General features: G+C 35.2%; 1 non-coding gene across 1 annotated transcript; it reads left to right on the forward strand.

The window, feature by feature from the left end:
- The first annotated feature begins 18,625 nt into the window (after positions 1–18,625).
- LOC123288357 (U6 spliceosomal RNA) lies at positions 18,626–18,731 on the forward strand. The gene has a single exon (XR_006532034.1). It is a non-coding gene; the product is annotated as a U6 spliceosomal RNA (small nuclear RNA).
- Positions 18,732–19,153: the final 422 nt, after the last annotated feature.

The raw sequence follows: 19,153 nt of genomic DNA on the forward strand, positions 1-19,153 counted from the left end.
AGAACCTTGCTATAATTGCTTATTAGTGCCAGGAGTCTTTTTGTTGATTCTTTCTAATTTTCTACATAGATAATCATGTCATCTGTGAACAAAGACAGTTTTATTTCTTCCTTCCAAATCTGTATATATTTTCTTTTCTTTTCTTATCTTATTGCATTAGCTAGGATTTCCAGTACAATGTTGAAAAGGAGTGTTGAGAGGGAACATCCTTGTCTTATTCCTGATCTTAGTGGGAAAACTTCAAGTTTCTTACCATTAAGTATGACGTTAACTGCAGGGTTTTTGATGGATATCAAGATATCTGTAAATATCTTGATAAGATATCCTTTATCAAGTTGAAGAAGTTCCCCTCTAATCCTAGTTTGCTGAAACTTTTTGTCATGAGTGCATGTTGGATTGTATCAAATGCTTTTCCTATGTCTATTGATATGATCATGTGATTTTTCTTTTTTTAGCCTGTTGATGTGATGGATTACATTAATTGATTTTTTAATGTTGAGCCAGCCTTGCATACCTGGGGTAAATCTCACTTGATCATGGTGTCTAATTCTTTATATACTTTGTTGAGACTTTCTGCATCTATGTTCATGAGAAAGATTCACCTGTAGTTTTCTTTTCTTATAATGTCTTTGTCTGGTTTCACTATTAGGGTAATGCTGGTCTCATAAAATGAATTAGGAATTATTCTCTCTGCTTCTATCCTGTGAAAGAGATTGTAGAGAATTGGTGTAATTTCTTCCTTAAATATTTGGTAGAATTCGCCAGTGAACCCATCTGGGCCTGGTGCTTTCTGTTGGAAAGTTTACTCATTATTGATTTAATTTTTTTAATAACTGTAGGGGCCGGCCCAGTGGCACAGCAGTTAAGTTCTCATGTTCTGATTCCGTGGCCCGGGGTTCACCAGTTCAGATCCTGGGTGCAGACATGGCACCGCTTGGCATGCCATGCTGTGGTAGGCATCCCCCATATAAAGTGGAGGAGGATGGGTGCAGATGTTAGGTCAGGGCCAGTCTTCCTCAGAAAAAAAGGGAGGATTGGCAGCAGTTACCTCAGGGCTAATCTTCCTCAAATAAATAAATAAATAAATGTAAAGATTGTTTCTTCTTGTTTGAGTTTTGGCAAATTGTGTCTTTCAGAGAATTGGTTCACTTCATCTAGATTATCAAATTTGTGGGCATAGAGTTGTTCTCATATTCCTTTATTATCTTTTTAATGTCCATAGGATCTGTAGTGATGACCTCTCTTTTATTTCTGATGTTGATAATTTTTGTCTTCTCTCTTTTCTCTCAATCAGCCTGGCCACAGGTTTAACAATGTTACTGATCTTTTTATTTTAAAAAGCCAGCTTTTGGGCTTGCTAATTTTCCAACTATTTTCCTCTGTTCAACATCATTAATTTCTGCATTAATTTTTATTTCTTTTCTTATCCTTGCTTTAGGTATAAATTGATCTTCCTTCTCGAGTTTCCTAAACTAGTTTGTTGATTTTAGATTTTCTTCTTTTCTAATATAAACATTTAATGCTATAAATTTCCCTCTAATCACTGTTTTTCCTGCATTCCACAAATTTTGATGTTGTATTTTCATCTTCATTTAGTTCAAAATTTTCATAATTTTTTTGAGGCTTCTTTGTTGACCCATGTGTTATTTGGATGTATGTTGTTTAATTTCTAAATATTTGGGAATTTTCCAGATCTAGAATTTTATTGATCTAATTTAATTCCATTGTGCTCTTAGAACATACTTTCTATGATTTCTATTCTTTTAAATTTTTAGGGACTGGCCTGGTGGTGTAGCGGTTAAGTTCACATGCTCTGCTTCAGTGGCCCAGGGTTTGCAAGTTTGGATCCCAGGCATGGACCTATGCATGGGATGCCATGCTTTGGTGGCATCCCACATACAAAATAGAGGAAGACTGCAGCAGATGTTATCATAGAGACGATCTTCCTTAAGCAAAAAAAAAAAGAGGAAGATTGGGAACAGATGTTAGCTCAGGGCCAATCTTCCTCACCAAAAAAATAAAATTTTTAAGTGTTTTTTATGTCCCAGATTGTAGTCTACCTTCAAGAATGTTCCATGTGGGCTTGAGAAGAATGTGTATTCAGCTGTTATTGCATTAGAATATTCTATAAATGTCAATTAGATCAAGTTGATTGAGAGTGCTATTCCAGTTAATTATATTCTTATTGATTTTCCATTTTGCTTGATCTATGCATTACCTACAGAGGGGTATTAAGTCTCCACATATAATTGCGATTTACCTATTTCTTTTATCTGTGCTATCAGTTTTTGCCTCATGTATTTTAAGGGTCTGTTGTCAGGTACACATACATTGATTATTAGATCTTCTTGGAGAATTGACACCTTTACTATTATGTAATGCATGTCTTTATATCTAATAATTTTCTTTTCTGAAGTCTGCTTCTTTCTGAAATTAGTATAACTACTGTAGCTTTCTTTTCATTAATGTTATTACAGTAGATCTTTCTTCATCCCTTTACTTTTAATCTATGTGTGTCTTTATATTTAAAGTGGCTTTTTTGTAAACAACATATAGTTGGGTTTGATTTTTTCATCCACTCTGACAATCTCTAGAGTATTTAGACTATTCACATTTATAGTGATTATTGATACAATTTTATTAATATCTCCTTGTTTGTAACTGTTTTCTATTCATTGTACTTGTTTTTTTGTTCCTTTCTCCCCCTCTTCTGTTTTCCGTGGTGCAATTGAGCATTTTGGGATTTCACTTATCTCATCTTTTAGCATGTTAATTATATTTATTTTTAAAAAATAGTTTAGTAGGGTTTGCACTGAAGTTTGCAATATTTATTTTTAACTCATCAAAATTTACCTTCAAATAACAAGGGAAGCTGGGAAAGCAAATGTCTGACTTTCACCTTGGTGATGCTCATAAGGTGGGAAATTCCTCAAATATTGGAAGGATGCTCAAAATTGCTGAGTAGCTAAAAAAGAATGACAAATGTCTACTACATGTTTTTTTTTTTTTTTTTTTTTTTTTTTTTTTTTTTTTTTTTTTATTAATGTTATGATGGATTACAGGCTTGTGAAATTTCAGTTGTACATTTTTGTTAGTCATGTTGTGGGTACACCACTACCCCCTCCGTGCCCTCCCCCCACCCCCCCTTTTCCCTGGTAACCACCGATCAGATCTCCTTCTCAATATACTAATTTCCACCTATGAGTGGAGTCATATAGAGTTCGTCTTTCTCTGACTGACTTATTTCGCTTAACATAATGCCCTCGAGGTCCATCCACATTGTTGTGAATGGGCCAATTTCGTCTTTTTTTATGGCTGAGTAGTATTCCATTGTGTATATATACCACATCTTCTTTATCCAATCATCAGTTTCTGGGCATGTAGGCTGGTTCCACGTCTTGGCTATTGTAAATAATGCTGCGATGAACATAGGGGTGCAACGGACTCTTGAGATATCTGATATCAGGTTCTTAGGATAGATACCCAGTAATGGGATGGCTGGGTCATAGGGTATTTCTATTTTTAACTTTTTGAGAAATCTCCATACTGTTTTCCATAGTGGCTGTACCAGTTTGCATTCCCACCAACAGTGTATGAGGGTTCCTCTTTCTCCACAACCTCTCCAACATTTGTCGTTCTTGGTTTTGGATGTTTTTGCCAATCTAACGGGGGTAAGGTGCTATCTTAGTGTAGTTTTGATTTGCATTTCCCTGATGATTAGCGATGATGAACATCTTTTCATGTGTCTATTGGCCATATTCATATCTTCTTTTGAGAAATGTCTGTTCATGTCCTCTGCCCATTTTTTGATCGGGTTGTTTGTTTTTTTGTTGTTAAGCAGTGTGAGTTCTTTGTATATTATGGAGATTAACCCTTTGTCGGATAAGTGGCTTGTAAATATTTTTTCCCAATTAGTGAGCTGTTTTTTTGTTTCAATTCTGTTTTCCCTTGCCTTGAAGAAGCTCTTTAGTCTGATGAAGTCCCATTTGTTTATTCTTTCTATTGTTTCCCTCAACTGAGGAGTTACAGTGTCCGAAAAGATTCTTTTGAAACTGATGTCAAAGAGTGTACTACCTATATTCTCTTCCAAAAGACTTATTGTCTCAGGCCTAATCTTTAGGTCTTTGATCCATTTTGAGTTTATTTTGGTGTGTGGTGAAAAAGAATGGTCGATTTTCAATCTTTTGCATGTGGCTGTCCAGTTTTCCCAGCACCATTTGTTGAAGAGACTTTCTTTTCTCCATTGTAGGCCCTCTGCTCCTTTGTCGAAGATTAGCTGTCCATAGATGTGTGGTTTTATCTCTGGGCTTTCAATTCTGTTCCATTGATCTGTGCACCTGTTTTTGTACCAGTACCATGCTGTTTTGATCACTGTAGCTTTGTAGTATGTTTTGAAATCAGGGATTGTGATTCCGCCGGCTTTGTTTTTCTTGCTCAAGATTGCTTTAGCAATTCGTGGTCTTTTGTTCCCCCATATGAATTTTAGGATTGTTTGTTGAATTTCTGTGAAGAATGTTCTTGGGATTCTGATTGGGATAGCATTGAATCTGTATATTGCTTTGGGTAGTATGGACATTTTAACTATGTTTATTCTTCCAATCCATGTGCAAGGAATGTCTTTCCATCTCTTTATGTCATCGTCAATTTCTTTCAAGAAAGTCTTGTAGTTTTCATTGTATAGATCCTTCACTTCCTTGGTTAAGTTTATCCCAAGGTATTTTATTCTTTTCGTTGCGATTGTGAATGGGATAGAGTTCTTGAGTTCTTTTTCTGTTAGTTTATTGTTAGTGTATAGAAATGCTACTGATTTATGCACGTTAATTTTATACCCTGCTACTTTGCTGTAGTTGTTGATTATTTCTAATAGTTTTTCTGTGGATTCTTTGGGGTTTTCTATGTATAAGATCATGTCGTCTGCAAACAACGCGAGTTTTACTTCTTCGTTACCTATTTGGATTCCTTTTATTTTTTTTTCCTGCCGAATTGCTCTGGCCAGCACCTCCAGTACTATGTTGAATAGGAGTGGTGAAAGTGGGCACCCTTGTCTTGTTCCTGTCCTCAGAGGGATGGCTTTCAGCTTTTGTCCATTGAGTATGATGTTGGCTGTGGGTCTATCATATATGGCCTTTATTATGTTGAGGTACTTTCCTTCTATACCCATTTTACTGAGGGTTTTTATCATAAATGGGTGTTGGATCTTGTCGAATGCTTTCTCTGCGTCTATTGAGATGATCATGTGGTTTTTGTTTTTCATTTTGTTGATGTAGTGTATCACGTTGATTGACTTGCGGATGTTGAACCATCCCTGTGTCCCTGGTATAAATCCCACTTGATCATGGTGTATAATCTTTTTGATGTATTGCTGTAATCGGTTTGCCAAAATTTTGTTGAGGATTTTTGCATCTATGTTCATCAGTGATATCGGCCTGTAGTTCTCCTTCTTTGTGTTGTCCTTGTCAGGTTTGGGGATCAGAGTGATGTTGGCTTCATAGAATGTGTTAGGGAGTTCTCCATCTTTCTCAATTTTCTGGAACAGTTTGAGGAGAATAGGTATTAAGTCTTCTTTGAATGTTTGGTAGAATTCTCCAGAGAAGCCGTCTGGTCCTGGACTCTTGTTTTTGGGAAGGTTTTTGATTACCGTTTCTATTTCCTTTCTTGTGATTGGTCTATTCAGATTCTCCATTTCTTCCTGATTCAGTTTGGGGAGATTGTAGGAGTCTAGGAATTTGTCCATTTCTTCCAGGTTGTTCAATTTGTTGGCATATAGTTTTTCATAGTATTCTCTTATGATCTCTTGTATTTCATTGGTATCTGTTGTGATTTCTCCTCTCTCATTCCTGATTTTATTAATTTGCGCTTTCTCTCTTCTTTTCTTGGTGAGTCTGGCTAGGGGTTTGTCAATTTTGTTAATTCTTTCGAAGAACCAACTCTTTGTTTCATTGATCCTTTCTATTGTCTTTTTTGTTTCAATATCGTTTATTTCTGCTCTTATTTTTATTATTTCCCTCCTTCTACTGACTCTGGGCTTTGTTTGTTCTTCTTTTTCTAGTTCTGTTAGGTGTCGTTTGAGGTTGCTTACGTGAGCTTTTTCTTGTTTAGTGAGGTGAGCCTGTATTGCGATGAATTTCCCTCTTAGGACTGCTTTTGCTGCATCCCAAATGATTTGGTATGTCGTGTTCTCATTTTCATTTGTCTCCAGATAATATTTGATTTCTTCTTTAATTTCTTCAATGATCCATTGTTTGTTGAGAAGCGTGTTGTTTAGTCTCCACATTTTTGCACCTTTCTCTGCTTTTTTCTTGTAGTTGATTTCTAGTTTAATAGCGTTATGATCAGAAAAGATGCTTGATATTATTTCAACTCTCTTGTATTTATTGATGTTTGCTTAACATGTTTTTTCTTAACTATTTTTTTCATATTTTTCATCTCTTTGCTTAGTGCCTAAAGCAGTGAATTCCTTTCTACTTTATCTTCCAGGTGTTAGATTGTTCTACAGATATTTTATTGCTTTTCAGTCCTACAATTGAGTACTTTAAATATCATAGTGTCATGCTTTTAATTTCCAAGAATCCTGTTATTCTGATAGTTTCATTGTTTGGATGCAATAACCTTTCAAATCTATTAGAAGGTATGAATTGTAAAATTTTAGAGGGTTTTTTCCTCCATATTTTTATATTCATTTTTGTGCCTCTCTTTCTTGCTGTTTGTTTTTCTCAAACTGCCTGGTAATTTATTTTTTTGTATTCATATTTATAAATGAAGGACTTGATTCATCAGGACAGGTGTCATCGAGTTCCTTGGCCATTTTCAAGTTTTCTTTCCTAGAGAGAATTGCCCCCCAAAAAGAATAAGTAACTTTAGGATTCCATAAGTGTGGTAGGGAAAAGTTTAAGGAATGCTCCGTGCCAGGGGAGAAAAGGCAACTTTTCTAAAGGGCTCACAGAGAAGAAGCAGACAGAAAACCTGCTGACCTTCCTGAAACAGTGAGATAAAGAAAGGCTCATTGTGGTCCAACTCACTTCAGCCTGAAGCTACATGTCCTGGTTGTTTTCTTCATGTCCATTTGAGGGTCAGATGTTACATTGTTACCTTACTCCAGCCCAGGAGCTCATGGTGGATCCTCATTTTCCTTAGGTCAGAACATCCACCTTAACTCTTCTAACGGGATTTAGCCTCTAGGCTAAAGAATATTCAGGTTGGGACTGTCCCAACTGCTGCACAATTCCTCAGTGATTTGGCTCACTATTTGGCCTGTGGCCAGCTTCCATTAGCAACCCTGCTGACTCAACACTTTGCATTTCTTTGAGGTTTCCAGCACTCATCCTGCTATCTACTGTATATTTTCAAGAAATTCCTCAAATTTTCAGTATGGTGATGACACCCTGCTTCATTTCCAGGGCTTTTATAGATTTGTTCCTTCTGTTATATCACTCTTATTTTTCAAAATGATTTTACAGATGAAAGAAAACAATGTCTGTCATCTTGGTGTGGTAACCACGTTTGTTTCTTTCCACTTCACAATAGATGAATAAACCGGTGGGTAAAATCAGAATGAACATGTTAGCTTACACTAAATATGCATTGGTCTGATTAAAAATTCAGCTTTCATTGATATATTTGAAATTTGTGCTTGTGCTATGATTCTTGGACAAGGGCATCTTTACTATATAGTTTTTGTTGTTGTTGTTGTTTTTAACAACAGAGGCAAGCGAATCTTGGGCCAGCTGCTGAGCTTTTTTTTTTGATGAGGAAGATTGGCCCTGAGCTAACATCCATTGCCAATCTTCTTTTTTTTTCTCCCCAAAGCCCCAGGACACAGTTGTATATCCTAGTTGTAGGTCATTCCACTTCTACGTGGGATGCTGCCACAGTATGGCTTGATGATCATGCATAGGTCTGTACCCAGGATCCGAACCAGTGAACCCCGGGCTGACAAAGCAGAGCACATAAACTTAACCACTCGGCCATGGAGCCAGCCCCTACTATACTGTTTTAAAAATGCAATGTATCATTTGATGTCTGAACAATTCATTTCAGTACTTCTGAGAAATTTTTTCTTAGCCCTTTTCTGAACCACATGTGTCCATTAACATAAAAAAAATGTTAACATAAAGGTATTTTTCATATGAAGATGAAAGTATTTATTATGGTTATTCTGGAAGGTGGAATTTTGAGTATGTTATTTTTGCTTTTAGATTGTATTTGTGAAGTTTTCTACAATAAACATGTATGTGATTAAAAGAAGGGCATTTTAAAATAAATGTATTTGTTTTGTTTTCTTTCAGTTTGCTTGATAAATATTATACCATGCCCATGGCTATGTAGATAAGTAATCACATTTTTGAGGAGTAACCTTAAGGTATGGAAAATCTAAAAGCATAACTAGCTTTATAGGTACTGGTTGCATAGAGATTTTTTCATGTACTATGGAGCTTAAAACTGCATCCATTATTTCTTCTTTGCTTTTTCCTGCCAGCTGCTGACCTTCAAAACAACATATTATTGAGATGACTCATGAGAATCAGTGTGAAATAGAACGTGTTACTGCTGGACATTTTTCCCTCCTCAGACTGCTTAAGTACAAAGGGAAGAACAAAGTTATAAAAATTGAGATTAGAAATTAGTCCTGTCAGCACACCTCAAAAGAACTATAATTTTGTTAGGAATGTGCAACAAAAGAATCAATGTTAACTATTCATTTAACAATAACATTTATTATGCAGAAGAAATAATACATTACCAGCATTATAAGATGAGGTCTCTTCTAAGGTCTAACATGGCAAATACAGAGTTTTGTAGGCTCCATTGTAATCTCGCTAACCCACATCTCTCAAATTTCTCCATGAATTATTTGAAATTATACACACAAAGATGATCTTATTTAAATATTATAACATTAGCATTTGTCTTTATTTAATATTTGGGATTTATCCTATAAAAAGTGCTTGAGGAGTAAGAGACAGAATATAGCCCTACATGTGAAAGAGGCATTGAGAGGCATTTTCAAAATCTGCAAAAAACAGAGTACAAAGTATTAACATTTTTATTTATTATGAAAAAAACAAGCAAAATTTGAAAGCAAGGTGGAAAGTTGGGTACCATATCCCTTCTATGTCATGCTGGGGTGACAGCCACCCAAGGATTATCTAGGGAAATCATTCTCAGAGCTCAATGTGCAGCAAAATCATCCAAAGGACTTACTAAACCACAGGTTGTTCGGCCCCACCCAGAGTTTCGGATTCTCTAGATGTGGCATGGGGCCTGAAAGTGTTCATTTCTAACAAATTCCCAGGTGATTCAAATGCTCCTGATCCAGGAACTACAATTTCAGAATTCTCAGGCATTAATTCATAGACGATTAATTACACAAGAAGGCCAATAGACTGAGGTGGCTCTAATGCCATGACAGCCTATGTAAGCAAATCAAAATCTAAGAAATGCCTCAAGGTTACAAAACTAAGCTCTAAGGGCCACCAATCACAAGCAGCCAGCTAGGCTTTCAGCTATAGCCAATCGAACGATTTCCTTTCTTGGCTCCTATCACCTAAACAATCCTAACCACTTCCAATTTGGCACTGCCCAATTTGAATCCATTTTTGCTCATATAAACCCTTAAAATGTTTAATATGCTTCAGTTTATCTTTTTTTTTTTTAGGAAGATTAGCCCTGAGCTAATATTGGTGCCCATCTTCCTCTACTTGATACGTGGGACACATTCACAGCATGGCTTGATAAGCAGTGCATAGATCCATGCCCGGGAGCCGAGACTGCGAACCCCGGGCCATCGAAGCAGAGCACCTGAACTTAACCACTATGCCACCAGGCAGCTCCCAGTTTATCTTTTAATAAGACTTTTGCTCAATAGAAGTGGAAAAAACTTCTGTCCAGTGAAACAGATAACACTAAATACTATAGCCTTTTAAGACATTATCAGTTTTGTATCTTAAGCAATCATCTTATCTAAACATTTCTGTATGAATGTATGTGTGTATGTGCACGCATATGTGTATATAATAGCTTCTCAAATGCTCCTTGAATCAGTTTTAACATCTTACTGGTTTCCTTATGAATGAGTGAATTTGAAAACAAGTTCATATTATATTTGTATGAGAATCATGATTTTATTTTTGTAAAATTATACTTTAATACATATGAACTATTCAATTTCAACTGAATTTTGGTGCTCTTCAGAACTTTATTGCATAATTTTAATCATGTACACAAATCATCAAGATAACATCTTTTTTTTTTTTTTGGAAAGATTTTATTTTTTTCCTTTTTCTCCCCAAAGCCCCCCGGTACATAGTTGCGTACTCTCCGTTGTGGGCCCTTCCAGTCGTGGCACGTGGGACGCCGCCCCAGCGTGGCTCGATGAGCAGTGTCATGTCCGCGCCCAGGATTCGAACTAACGAAACACTGGGCCGCCTGCAGCGGAGCGCGCGAACCCAACCACTCGGCCACGGGGCCAGCCCTCAAGATAACATCTTTTAAATAGAACATTATATATTTTGTGAAACATTAAATTTCTTTGAAATTTATGTTATTTCAACAGAGTTCCTTTTCTTGCCTCAGATTTATGTGCTTTTACATTTTCTTACAGCTTTACCAAAAAGTTGCATTATATAATAATTATTATTAATCAGAAATCATTTCCTCTTCATTTTCATTTAAGTAGCTTGTAAAGAGTCCTTTTTATTTTAACATGTAGAAATATACAACATGGCTCTATGGATGTTCTTCATAAAAATTTGGTGGCATCCATTTTAGGTAGTAAAAAAATACATATTTTAGCATAAAGATATAATAACAGAATTTGGAAGCCAGGAATTTATGTGTGCTTCCAGGAATTAAGAAAATAGTTGGGGGATTTGTAGCTAGAAACTCCCGATTTATCAGTAATTTCTTGTGAGTCTTGAGAAATCATTAAGCTTTTTAATTCTTTTGTATCATTGTTTGCTAGGTATACGACATGGTAATTTAGTGGGTTATAGGCAACATTTATAAATTGGATGGTCCAGTGCAAATAAAAGGTTGTATCAAAAAATATAAATCTTCAAAACAACCAAGAGCTATTATTTCACACCCATTAGGATAGCTACTTTCAAAAAAACAGAAAATAACAAGTGTTGGCAAGGATATACAGAAATTGGAACTCTTGTGCACCATTGGTAGAAATGCAAAATGGTGCACCCACTGTAGAAAACAGTATGGAGGTTCCTTGAAATATTACAAGTAGAATTAACATACGATCCAGCAATCCCATGTCTGGGCATATATCCCACGAATTGAAAGCAGGATCTCAAAGAGATATTTGCACACCCATGTTCATAGTAGCATTATTCGCAATAGCCAAGAAGTGGAAGCAACCCAAACATATGTGGTATATACATACAATGGAATATGATTCGGCCTTAAAAAGAAGGCAATCATGTCACATGCTACAACATGAATGAACCTTGAGGACACTATGCTAAGTGAAGTTGGCCAGTCACAAAAAGACCAACACTATATGAGGTATCTAAAGTAGGCAAATTCATAGAACAGGAGAATTGGTCGTCAGGGGCTGGGGGGCAAGTAGAGACGGAGAGTTGTTTAATGGGTAGTTTCAGTTTTACAACGTGGAAAGTTCTGAAGATACGTTGCACAACAATGTGAATATACTTAACCCTACTGAGCTGTACACTTTAGACAGATAAAGATGGTAAGTTTTATGCGTTTTTTACCACAAGTAGAAATAGAAAAAAAATAAATCTTTCTAGACAGGACTAACTTTATAGATTTATAAGACGGCAGCTATAGAAGTGTAATTTGAAGCTCACCAAAGAATTCTTCTCTCTCTAACCTGTCTTTAGGTCCTAAATGCCACCCTTAAAGCATCATTCTTTGTGTTCATGAGCATATTCCCTGTTGTGAGTAAATACCTAAAATAAAAACCTATAATCAGTATTTACTTTTAAGAGCATTTATGTCAGAGTGTTAAGAGTAAGCTTTGAGAGAATAAGGAAAGGAAAAGATCAGGAGAGCAAGGGGTCCTGGGTGAAGGGAAAGTCGGAGTCTGGTCAAGCCTGATTTTACCTCTGTGACTCCACCTCAGACCTGCACAAATATTTTCCCTTCCTATTTCCTGTTGCCCTGGGGAAAACTGCTGTTACCATAGAAAAGGAATTCGATGTGTCTAACCTATGCATTCCTTTCTAGGGGCAAACAAAAGAAACACTGTGAGGGAATTACTTTCGCAGCTCTTCACCTTGAGTCCATTCGCATGCTCAGTTAAAAGAAACATTTTCCCTGTTTTTGAAGTTAGATTCCTTATTGATTGTTTCTTCTCACTTCGGAGTTTTCCTTTAGTTCTGTAGAGGAACATTACATGATGATCATACAAAAAGACCAGAAATGTGAATCCATTCTAACGTCCATTCAAACACAGACCACTCACCTCTCAGCCTTGTGCTGTGGAACCTACTTCTGGAAGAAACTCCATTCTTAATTTTGTGGTTTTTACACATATACCCCAAAAAAGTAGTTACCATGGAAACTCGGGAGTAAGTAACCTTATTTTAACAAATAACTTTAACAGAAGTGCTTACTTGCCATTGCCTAAGCTGGAATAACAATAGTGCACTTAGCAAGGGAATATAGAACTTTCTATCATAAAGTTGGCTACTTTTTTTTGCCAGGTGCTCCATAACTCTTCAAGTGTATTCCCAATATAGGAATAATATTTTCTGTATTAATGACATAGGAAAATGTTATTTTGACACAGCAGTATGGTGGTTAGTGAAAAATAAATTGATTTGATTTATATTGCCTTATGTGTCTACATCTTTCCCTTCTACTCTGTCTGAGGCTTCAAAAGGGCATTCTTAAGAGTTTTGTGGGTTTTGGTGTCCTTTATTTTTAATTAAACATTGAAATGATTTATTGTACAAAATTCAGAGAACAGGGTAAAATGTACAGAAAGTGAAAAAAGGCATGAACTCATTACCTTGAATCAGTTTGGTTAATAATTTGATCTATGTTCTTATCAAATCTCGGCTATCGTAGCCGAGATTTAGCTGAGATTATTGAAGGCCTTAATTGCAATTTTAAAAGAAACTGCAGACTCCTTACTGAAGTGGCTGGAGTCCATGTATTCAACTGCCATGTTCAGTGTCTCTTTACCTTTATTCTTTAGCAGTTGAATTTCTCTAAGCCATCTATCATTCAGCATGTGTGTGTGTGTGGTTTTTGATTCTTTTTTTTATTGTGGTAACAGTGGTTCAGCATTTCTCATTATTAATGTGCTCTCACTTTTGCTTTAGAATGTTTATTTTCCCTATTTGATATGTAGGATCTATGTAACTTTGGAATTTTTTTTGATTAAAAAAATTTGATCGATAAATACTTGCTATGGGAAAGAAACCAAACAATATTTTGGGTGCCACAGTGTCAGATTCCAGATTTATCTGAAAAATACTCACTGCTGACAGGTAAGTGCTGTGGGACTTAAGATACCAAGAAGGCATAAGCGATGATGAGATGAGATGGCTGAAGTTGGCAATGGTTCTTTCTTCCATCCTGATAAAGCCCCTACCTGCATCTTATGGGAAGTCGGCTTTTAAGGTGGAAGAGCTGAGGACGTGTGTGACTGAAAATTGCAGGGAACTGGGAAATGTTGTAATCAGAAAAAGGTTTTTGGATTTATATAAGCTTCCATCAAAATGTACTCTTTGTCAGAAGACTAGCAATGCTAATAGACTTTTTCTCAGGATACTAATAGATACCATTTACTGAGTGCTTACTGTATGTCAGGTACACGACATTTATTATCTAATGAAATCCTCTCAACCACCCTATAAATTAAATACTATTATTTTTCTCATTTTAGCAATGAAGAAACTGAGTTATAGACAAAGCAAGTAATTTTCTCAAAGTCAATATCTAGTTAGTAACGATGTCAGAATTTGAACTTCGACACTCTGACTTAAGAGTCCATTTTCTTAACAGTGTTCTGCTGTGCTCCATTTGGTGGATCCAGATCAATATTTCAAGACTCTATGAGCCTTGTTATCGGTCTTTTCTGAAAAAGAAACAGCAATTACCAAATGTCAAATATAGAGAACATTTGGCAGTTTTCATTTTTAAATCTCTGTGGAATGTAAATTCAAAACTTTTAAAATTAAACCTATTACTTTCCCTTTTTTGAAATGGACCAAAAAGTTTACTGAATGTCTTCAATAGAAAATTCAGCACTTGTCTAAGCACACCATTACTGATAGCTGATTCTATAGGTTCTCTGTAATTTTCAATGTGTTTTTTACAATTTCTGTAAGTTGCAGATAACTGATAGCAATTCTGATGATTGCTGTCCCAGATCATGCATATGGATTTTTATCTGGGGTAAATGCAATTGATTTCTCCCTATTTCCCATGGAATAAGCCAGTTTTGCAACTATTTGTAAATTAATTTAAGCAAGTTTAATCTTTATATATATGTGATTCCTTAACTCTCATTTGAATCAACTGTAACATCTATGACTCCCTCGTTAATTAATGAGTTAAAATCTTTGCCAGGTATCTATTTTACGTTTGCATGAGAGTCATGATTATATCCTCTTTTAAAATCTCACACTTCCTTTTCTTCATTTATTCCAATTAGTCTCCATATTCTATACATCCTACTTCAAATATATTTTAAGCCTATCTTTTCTGTTCTTTTTGCCCTGTCCGGGCTCTCATCATCTCATCAGCACACTATAGCAGCAGTCTAACTGGTATATAAATGTTTGCTGAACAACTGCATAAACACCCAGGTTTGGGATTGGCATTATAATAGTTATTGTCAATAACGGGAACAGGTGAATTGGAAATAGCAGGAGATAACAGGGCTCTAGAGAGGCTGTTCTTTCAAAAATGTTTCTGAAGTATGATTTCATTGATACTTCTTTTTCTAATAAAATATTTTAGTGCAATAGGCACATTCCTTACTTCAACAATAATATAATTGCTTTTGCACCCAAAATTCAGCTGGCTTTGCAGTGGCTTGTTGCCTGGTTACATCTCTTCTTCCTTCTTTTCCGTTTCTTTAGGCATGGTTGAGCGACAGCAGATAGTTTGTTCACCACCTAAAGCTTATACTATTCAAATTAACAGTAATACATTCAGTTTCTTATTTTTTAGTCTCGATAATAGGATTGATTTGACTGGTGATAGTAGGGGATGAAGAATGGGGCCTCTTCAACATGTAAAATTTCCTTCGCTATTCAGAGTATTAAATGCTTTAGGCTCCTCCTCTAAAGAATACCCCTCAAAAATGTCCTTTGTCCCAGCCACATGTAAAAGAATGAAAAGTGACCATTCTTTTTCACCATTCAGAAAAATAAACTCAAAATGGATCAAAGACCTAAAGGTACAACCTGAAACCATAAGGCTTCTAGAAGAAAACATAGGCAGTACATTCTTTGACATCAGCATCAAAAGGATCTTTTTGAACACCATGTCTTCTCAGACAAGGGAAACAATAGAAAGAATAAACACATGGGACTTAATCAGGCTAAAGAGTTTCTTCAAGGCAAGGGAAAACAGGATTGAAACAAAAAAACAACCCACCAATTGGGAAAAAATATTTGCAAGTCATATATCCGACAAAGGGTTAATCTCCATACTATCTAAAGAACTCACCAACTCAACAACAAAAAATCAAACAATCTGATCTAAAAATGGGCAGGGGACATGAACAGACATTTCTCCAAAAAAGATATATGGATGGCCAATAGGCACATGAAAAGATGCTCATCATCACTGATCATCAGGGAAATGCAAATCAAAACCACACTAAGATATCACCTTACACCTGTTAGAATGGCAAAAATAACCAAAACAAAAAGCAACAAATGTTGGAGAGGTTGTGGAGAAAAAGAAACCCTCATGCACTACTGGTGAGAATGCAAACTAGTGCAGCCACTATGGAAAACAGTACAGAGATTTCTCAAAAAATTAAAAATAGAAATACCATATGACCCAGCCATCCCACTACTGGGTATTTATCCAAAGAACTTGAAATCAGCAATTCCAAAAGTCCCATGCACCCCTATGTTCATTGCAGCATTATTTACAATAGCCAAGACAAGGAAGCAACCTAAGTGCCCATCAACTGATGATTGGATAAAGAAGATATGGTGTGTATATATATATATATATATATATATATATATATATGTATATATACAATGGAATACTACTCAGCCATAAAAAAGGATAAAATCATCCCATTCACAACAACATGGATGGACCTTGAGGTAATTATGTTAAGTGAAATAAGCCAGATAGAGAAAGACAATCTCTGTATGACCCCACTCATATGTGGAAGTTAAACATGTAGACAAAGATAACAGATTAGTAGTTACCAGGGGAAAGGGGGGTCAGGGGTGGGCACAAAAGGTGAAGTGGTGCACCTACAACACGACTGACAAACAGTAATGTACAACTGAAATTTCACAAGGTCATAACCTATCATAATCTCAATAAAAAGTTTTTAAAAAAATGTTGTTTGTCCAAAGTTGTTTTGTTGTTGTTGTTCTTGTTGTTTTCCAAGTACTTCCTCTGGTAGGTGCCAACTTCAAAGTCCATTGTTGCATATTCTTGTGGCAACATAAACAGCATAAACTGTAGCCCAGAATGCTCACACATAATCTGAATATACTAATTTAAGAGTGAAAAAATGCCCTGTGTAAATCCTTGAACCTCAGGATGACACCTGGAACCACTGTTTGGAATCTAGAGGTCATATGCAGGGCAGGTAGATAAAGAGCTTTCCACAAATAAGTTCTAAAGCTGGAGGGATGCCAACGATTAGCTATGAAGATACTAAAAGTATCCTCAATGAACCCTTTTTTCTGAAGTTTCTTTGACTGCACACACAAAATGATTAAAAATAATCCTCTTCCGAAGGCTCGGAAGCCATCCAGTACTTGCCTAAGTGTCAGCAAGAATAGGAAGGCTTTAACGTTCTTGAAAGTCTCAGGCATATTGAATTTGCCATTAGCAAAATATTGGAATTTATGAGGACCAACAGCTGAAGAAAAGAAAGGGGGGCTGTCCTCTTCCTATTTAAGTTGAAACTGCAAAGGCTGTATGTTTCCATTTTTGGCTGCCAAATTGTTACTATGTAAATATTGCTAAGAACGCCCATTTTATCTAGATGCCTTATAAAATGGATAAGATGTCAAAATACTCCTCTAAAACAAGGAATTTCAAACTTCAGTAAAATTTTTAAATCAAGTGGCTTCAATATTTTTTTAAATGGTACTTTCCCACAGATATGAATCTAATGAATGCCCAGACACAATTAAAATTTATGTATATATCTGTTAGAAAAATTTCCCTTTCTATTGAAATTATTTTATTATAAAATTGTGGGCAATTTTTTTTCACTAACACAAACCTGTTCTTAGCTTTCATTAAGAAAATTATCTGTGAACTAATACATAATTATACAACCCTATGTTTCCTAATCTTTTTTCACTTAGGAACTCTGAGTTTTAAAAAATCATTTCATCCATTTTTGTAAGGTATACAATAAAAAGTGAACATAAGTGAAATATTTTAACATTAGCATATCAACAAACAATACGATATATTTATTTAAAATAATAATTTTTAATATTTAAAATGTTAATATCTAATAAGTTTTAAAATATATAAAGATAAATTTAGACTCCTTCCTGTTCAATAAGAAAACAAGGTGCTTAATTTCCTTTGAATTAGTCACGTAAGACAAAGCCCACTGTGTCAAAAATACTATTTAAAATAAAATGTTTTCTTTTAGTACTGAATTTATGTTAAAAAAATATTAATATGTAGCAAAATGTTATGCATCAAAAAGACTAAAAACACCTTTCATGACCTTGCAATTTTAGCATATTCTTCAAAAACTCAACAGATTTGTTTAAAAAAAATTTTTTTTTATTGATAAGGCAAAAGTGGTGTTTTCAGGCTATTTCTGACAATCTTTCAACAAAGAAAATTGCTTTAGGGTATAGTAATTCACAATACCTAGATTACACATTATGTTTTCTCATTATAACCTAAGTTTTTGAAGTCCTTCTCTTGAAGAACTATTTAAGACTATAGCTCTGGATCTGGTGAAGAATAGCTTTTGTATTATAACCACCAAGGAAGCAGAACTGCCTGCTTCATAGCATGACTAAATTGATAAGATTGATTTATTACAGTAACTAAAATGTCAAAATTGAGGTGAGTAAGCTTCTCCATTGGGGTATAATACATAACTCTTTCATAAGAATTTTATCAATATTTTCCCCTGGATAAGATCATATCACGGACAATGAAGGCATCAACAAATCTCTTGAGCCCGTCAATTTATTTTGCACAATGTACAATCTCAGATAATTTTATGTAAAGAACATTTTATCTGTACAAAATTATCCTTTCATTTGACAGTTCTCCCCATGAATTTCTTATAATAGTGATAAGTTAATTCAGACATATAAAGTATATCAAAGCAACCTAAAACATTTCTGGCATCTCTCTTTTTATAAGATAAATGTATAAATCATTGTGATTTTCCAGGGGGTCTTTGAGAAATCTCAAAGGTAATTTTAATGTTAGTTTTAAAAGACATCTAGTGCTCATTTTGGCAGTACATATACTAAAATTGGATGATATAGAGAAGATTAGCATGGTCCCTGCATAAGTATGACATGCAAATTTGTAAAGCATTCCATGTTTTTTCAGCAAATGGTGTTAGCAAAATGGAATATTCACATGCAAAAGAATGAAGCTGAACTCTTAACTCACACCATATACAAAAGATTAACTTAAAGTGAACCAAAGACCTAAACATAACAGCTAAAACTACAAAACTCTTAGAAGAAAATATATGGGAAAAGCTTCATGACATTGGATTTGGCAATGCTTTCTTGGATATGACACCAAACGCACAGGCAACAACAACAAAAAATAGATAAATTGGTCTATGCCAAAATTAAAAAGTTTTGTGCATCAAAGGACAGTATTAACAGAGTGAAAAGGAAACCCATGAAATGGAAAAAAAATTGCAAATCCTATATCTGATTAGGAGATAATATTCGGAATATATAAAGAACTTCTACTACTAAACCAAAAAATAAACAACGAGATTTGAAAATAGGCA

This window comes from Equus asinus, chromosome 1 (genome assembly GCF_041296235.1).
Source record: "Equus asinus isolate D_3611 breed Donkey chromosome 1, EquAss-T2T_v2, whole genome shotgun sequence".
NCBI lineage: Eukaryota > Metazoa > Chordata > Mammalia > Perissodactyla > Equidae > Equus > Equus asinus.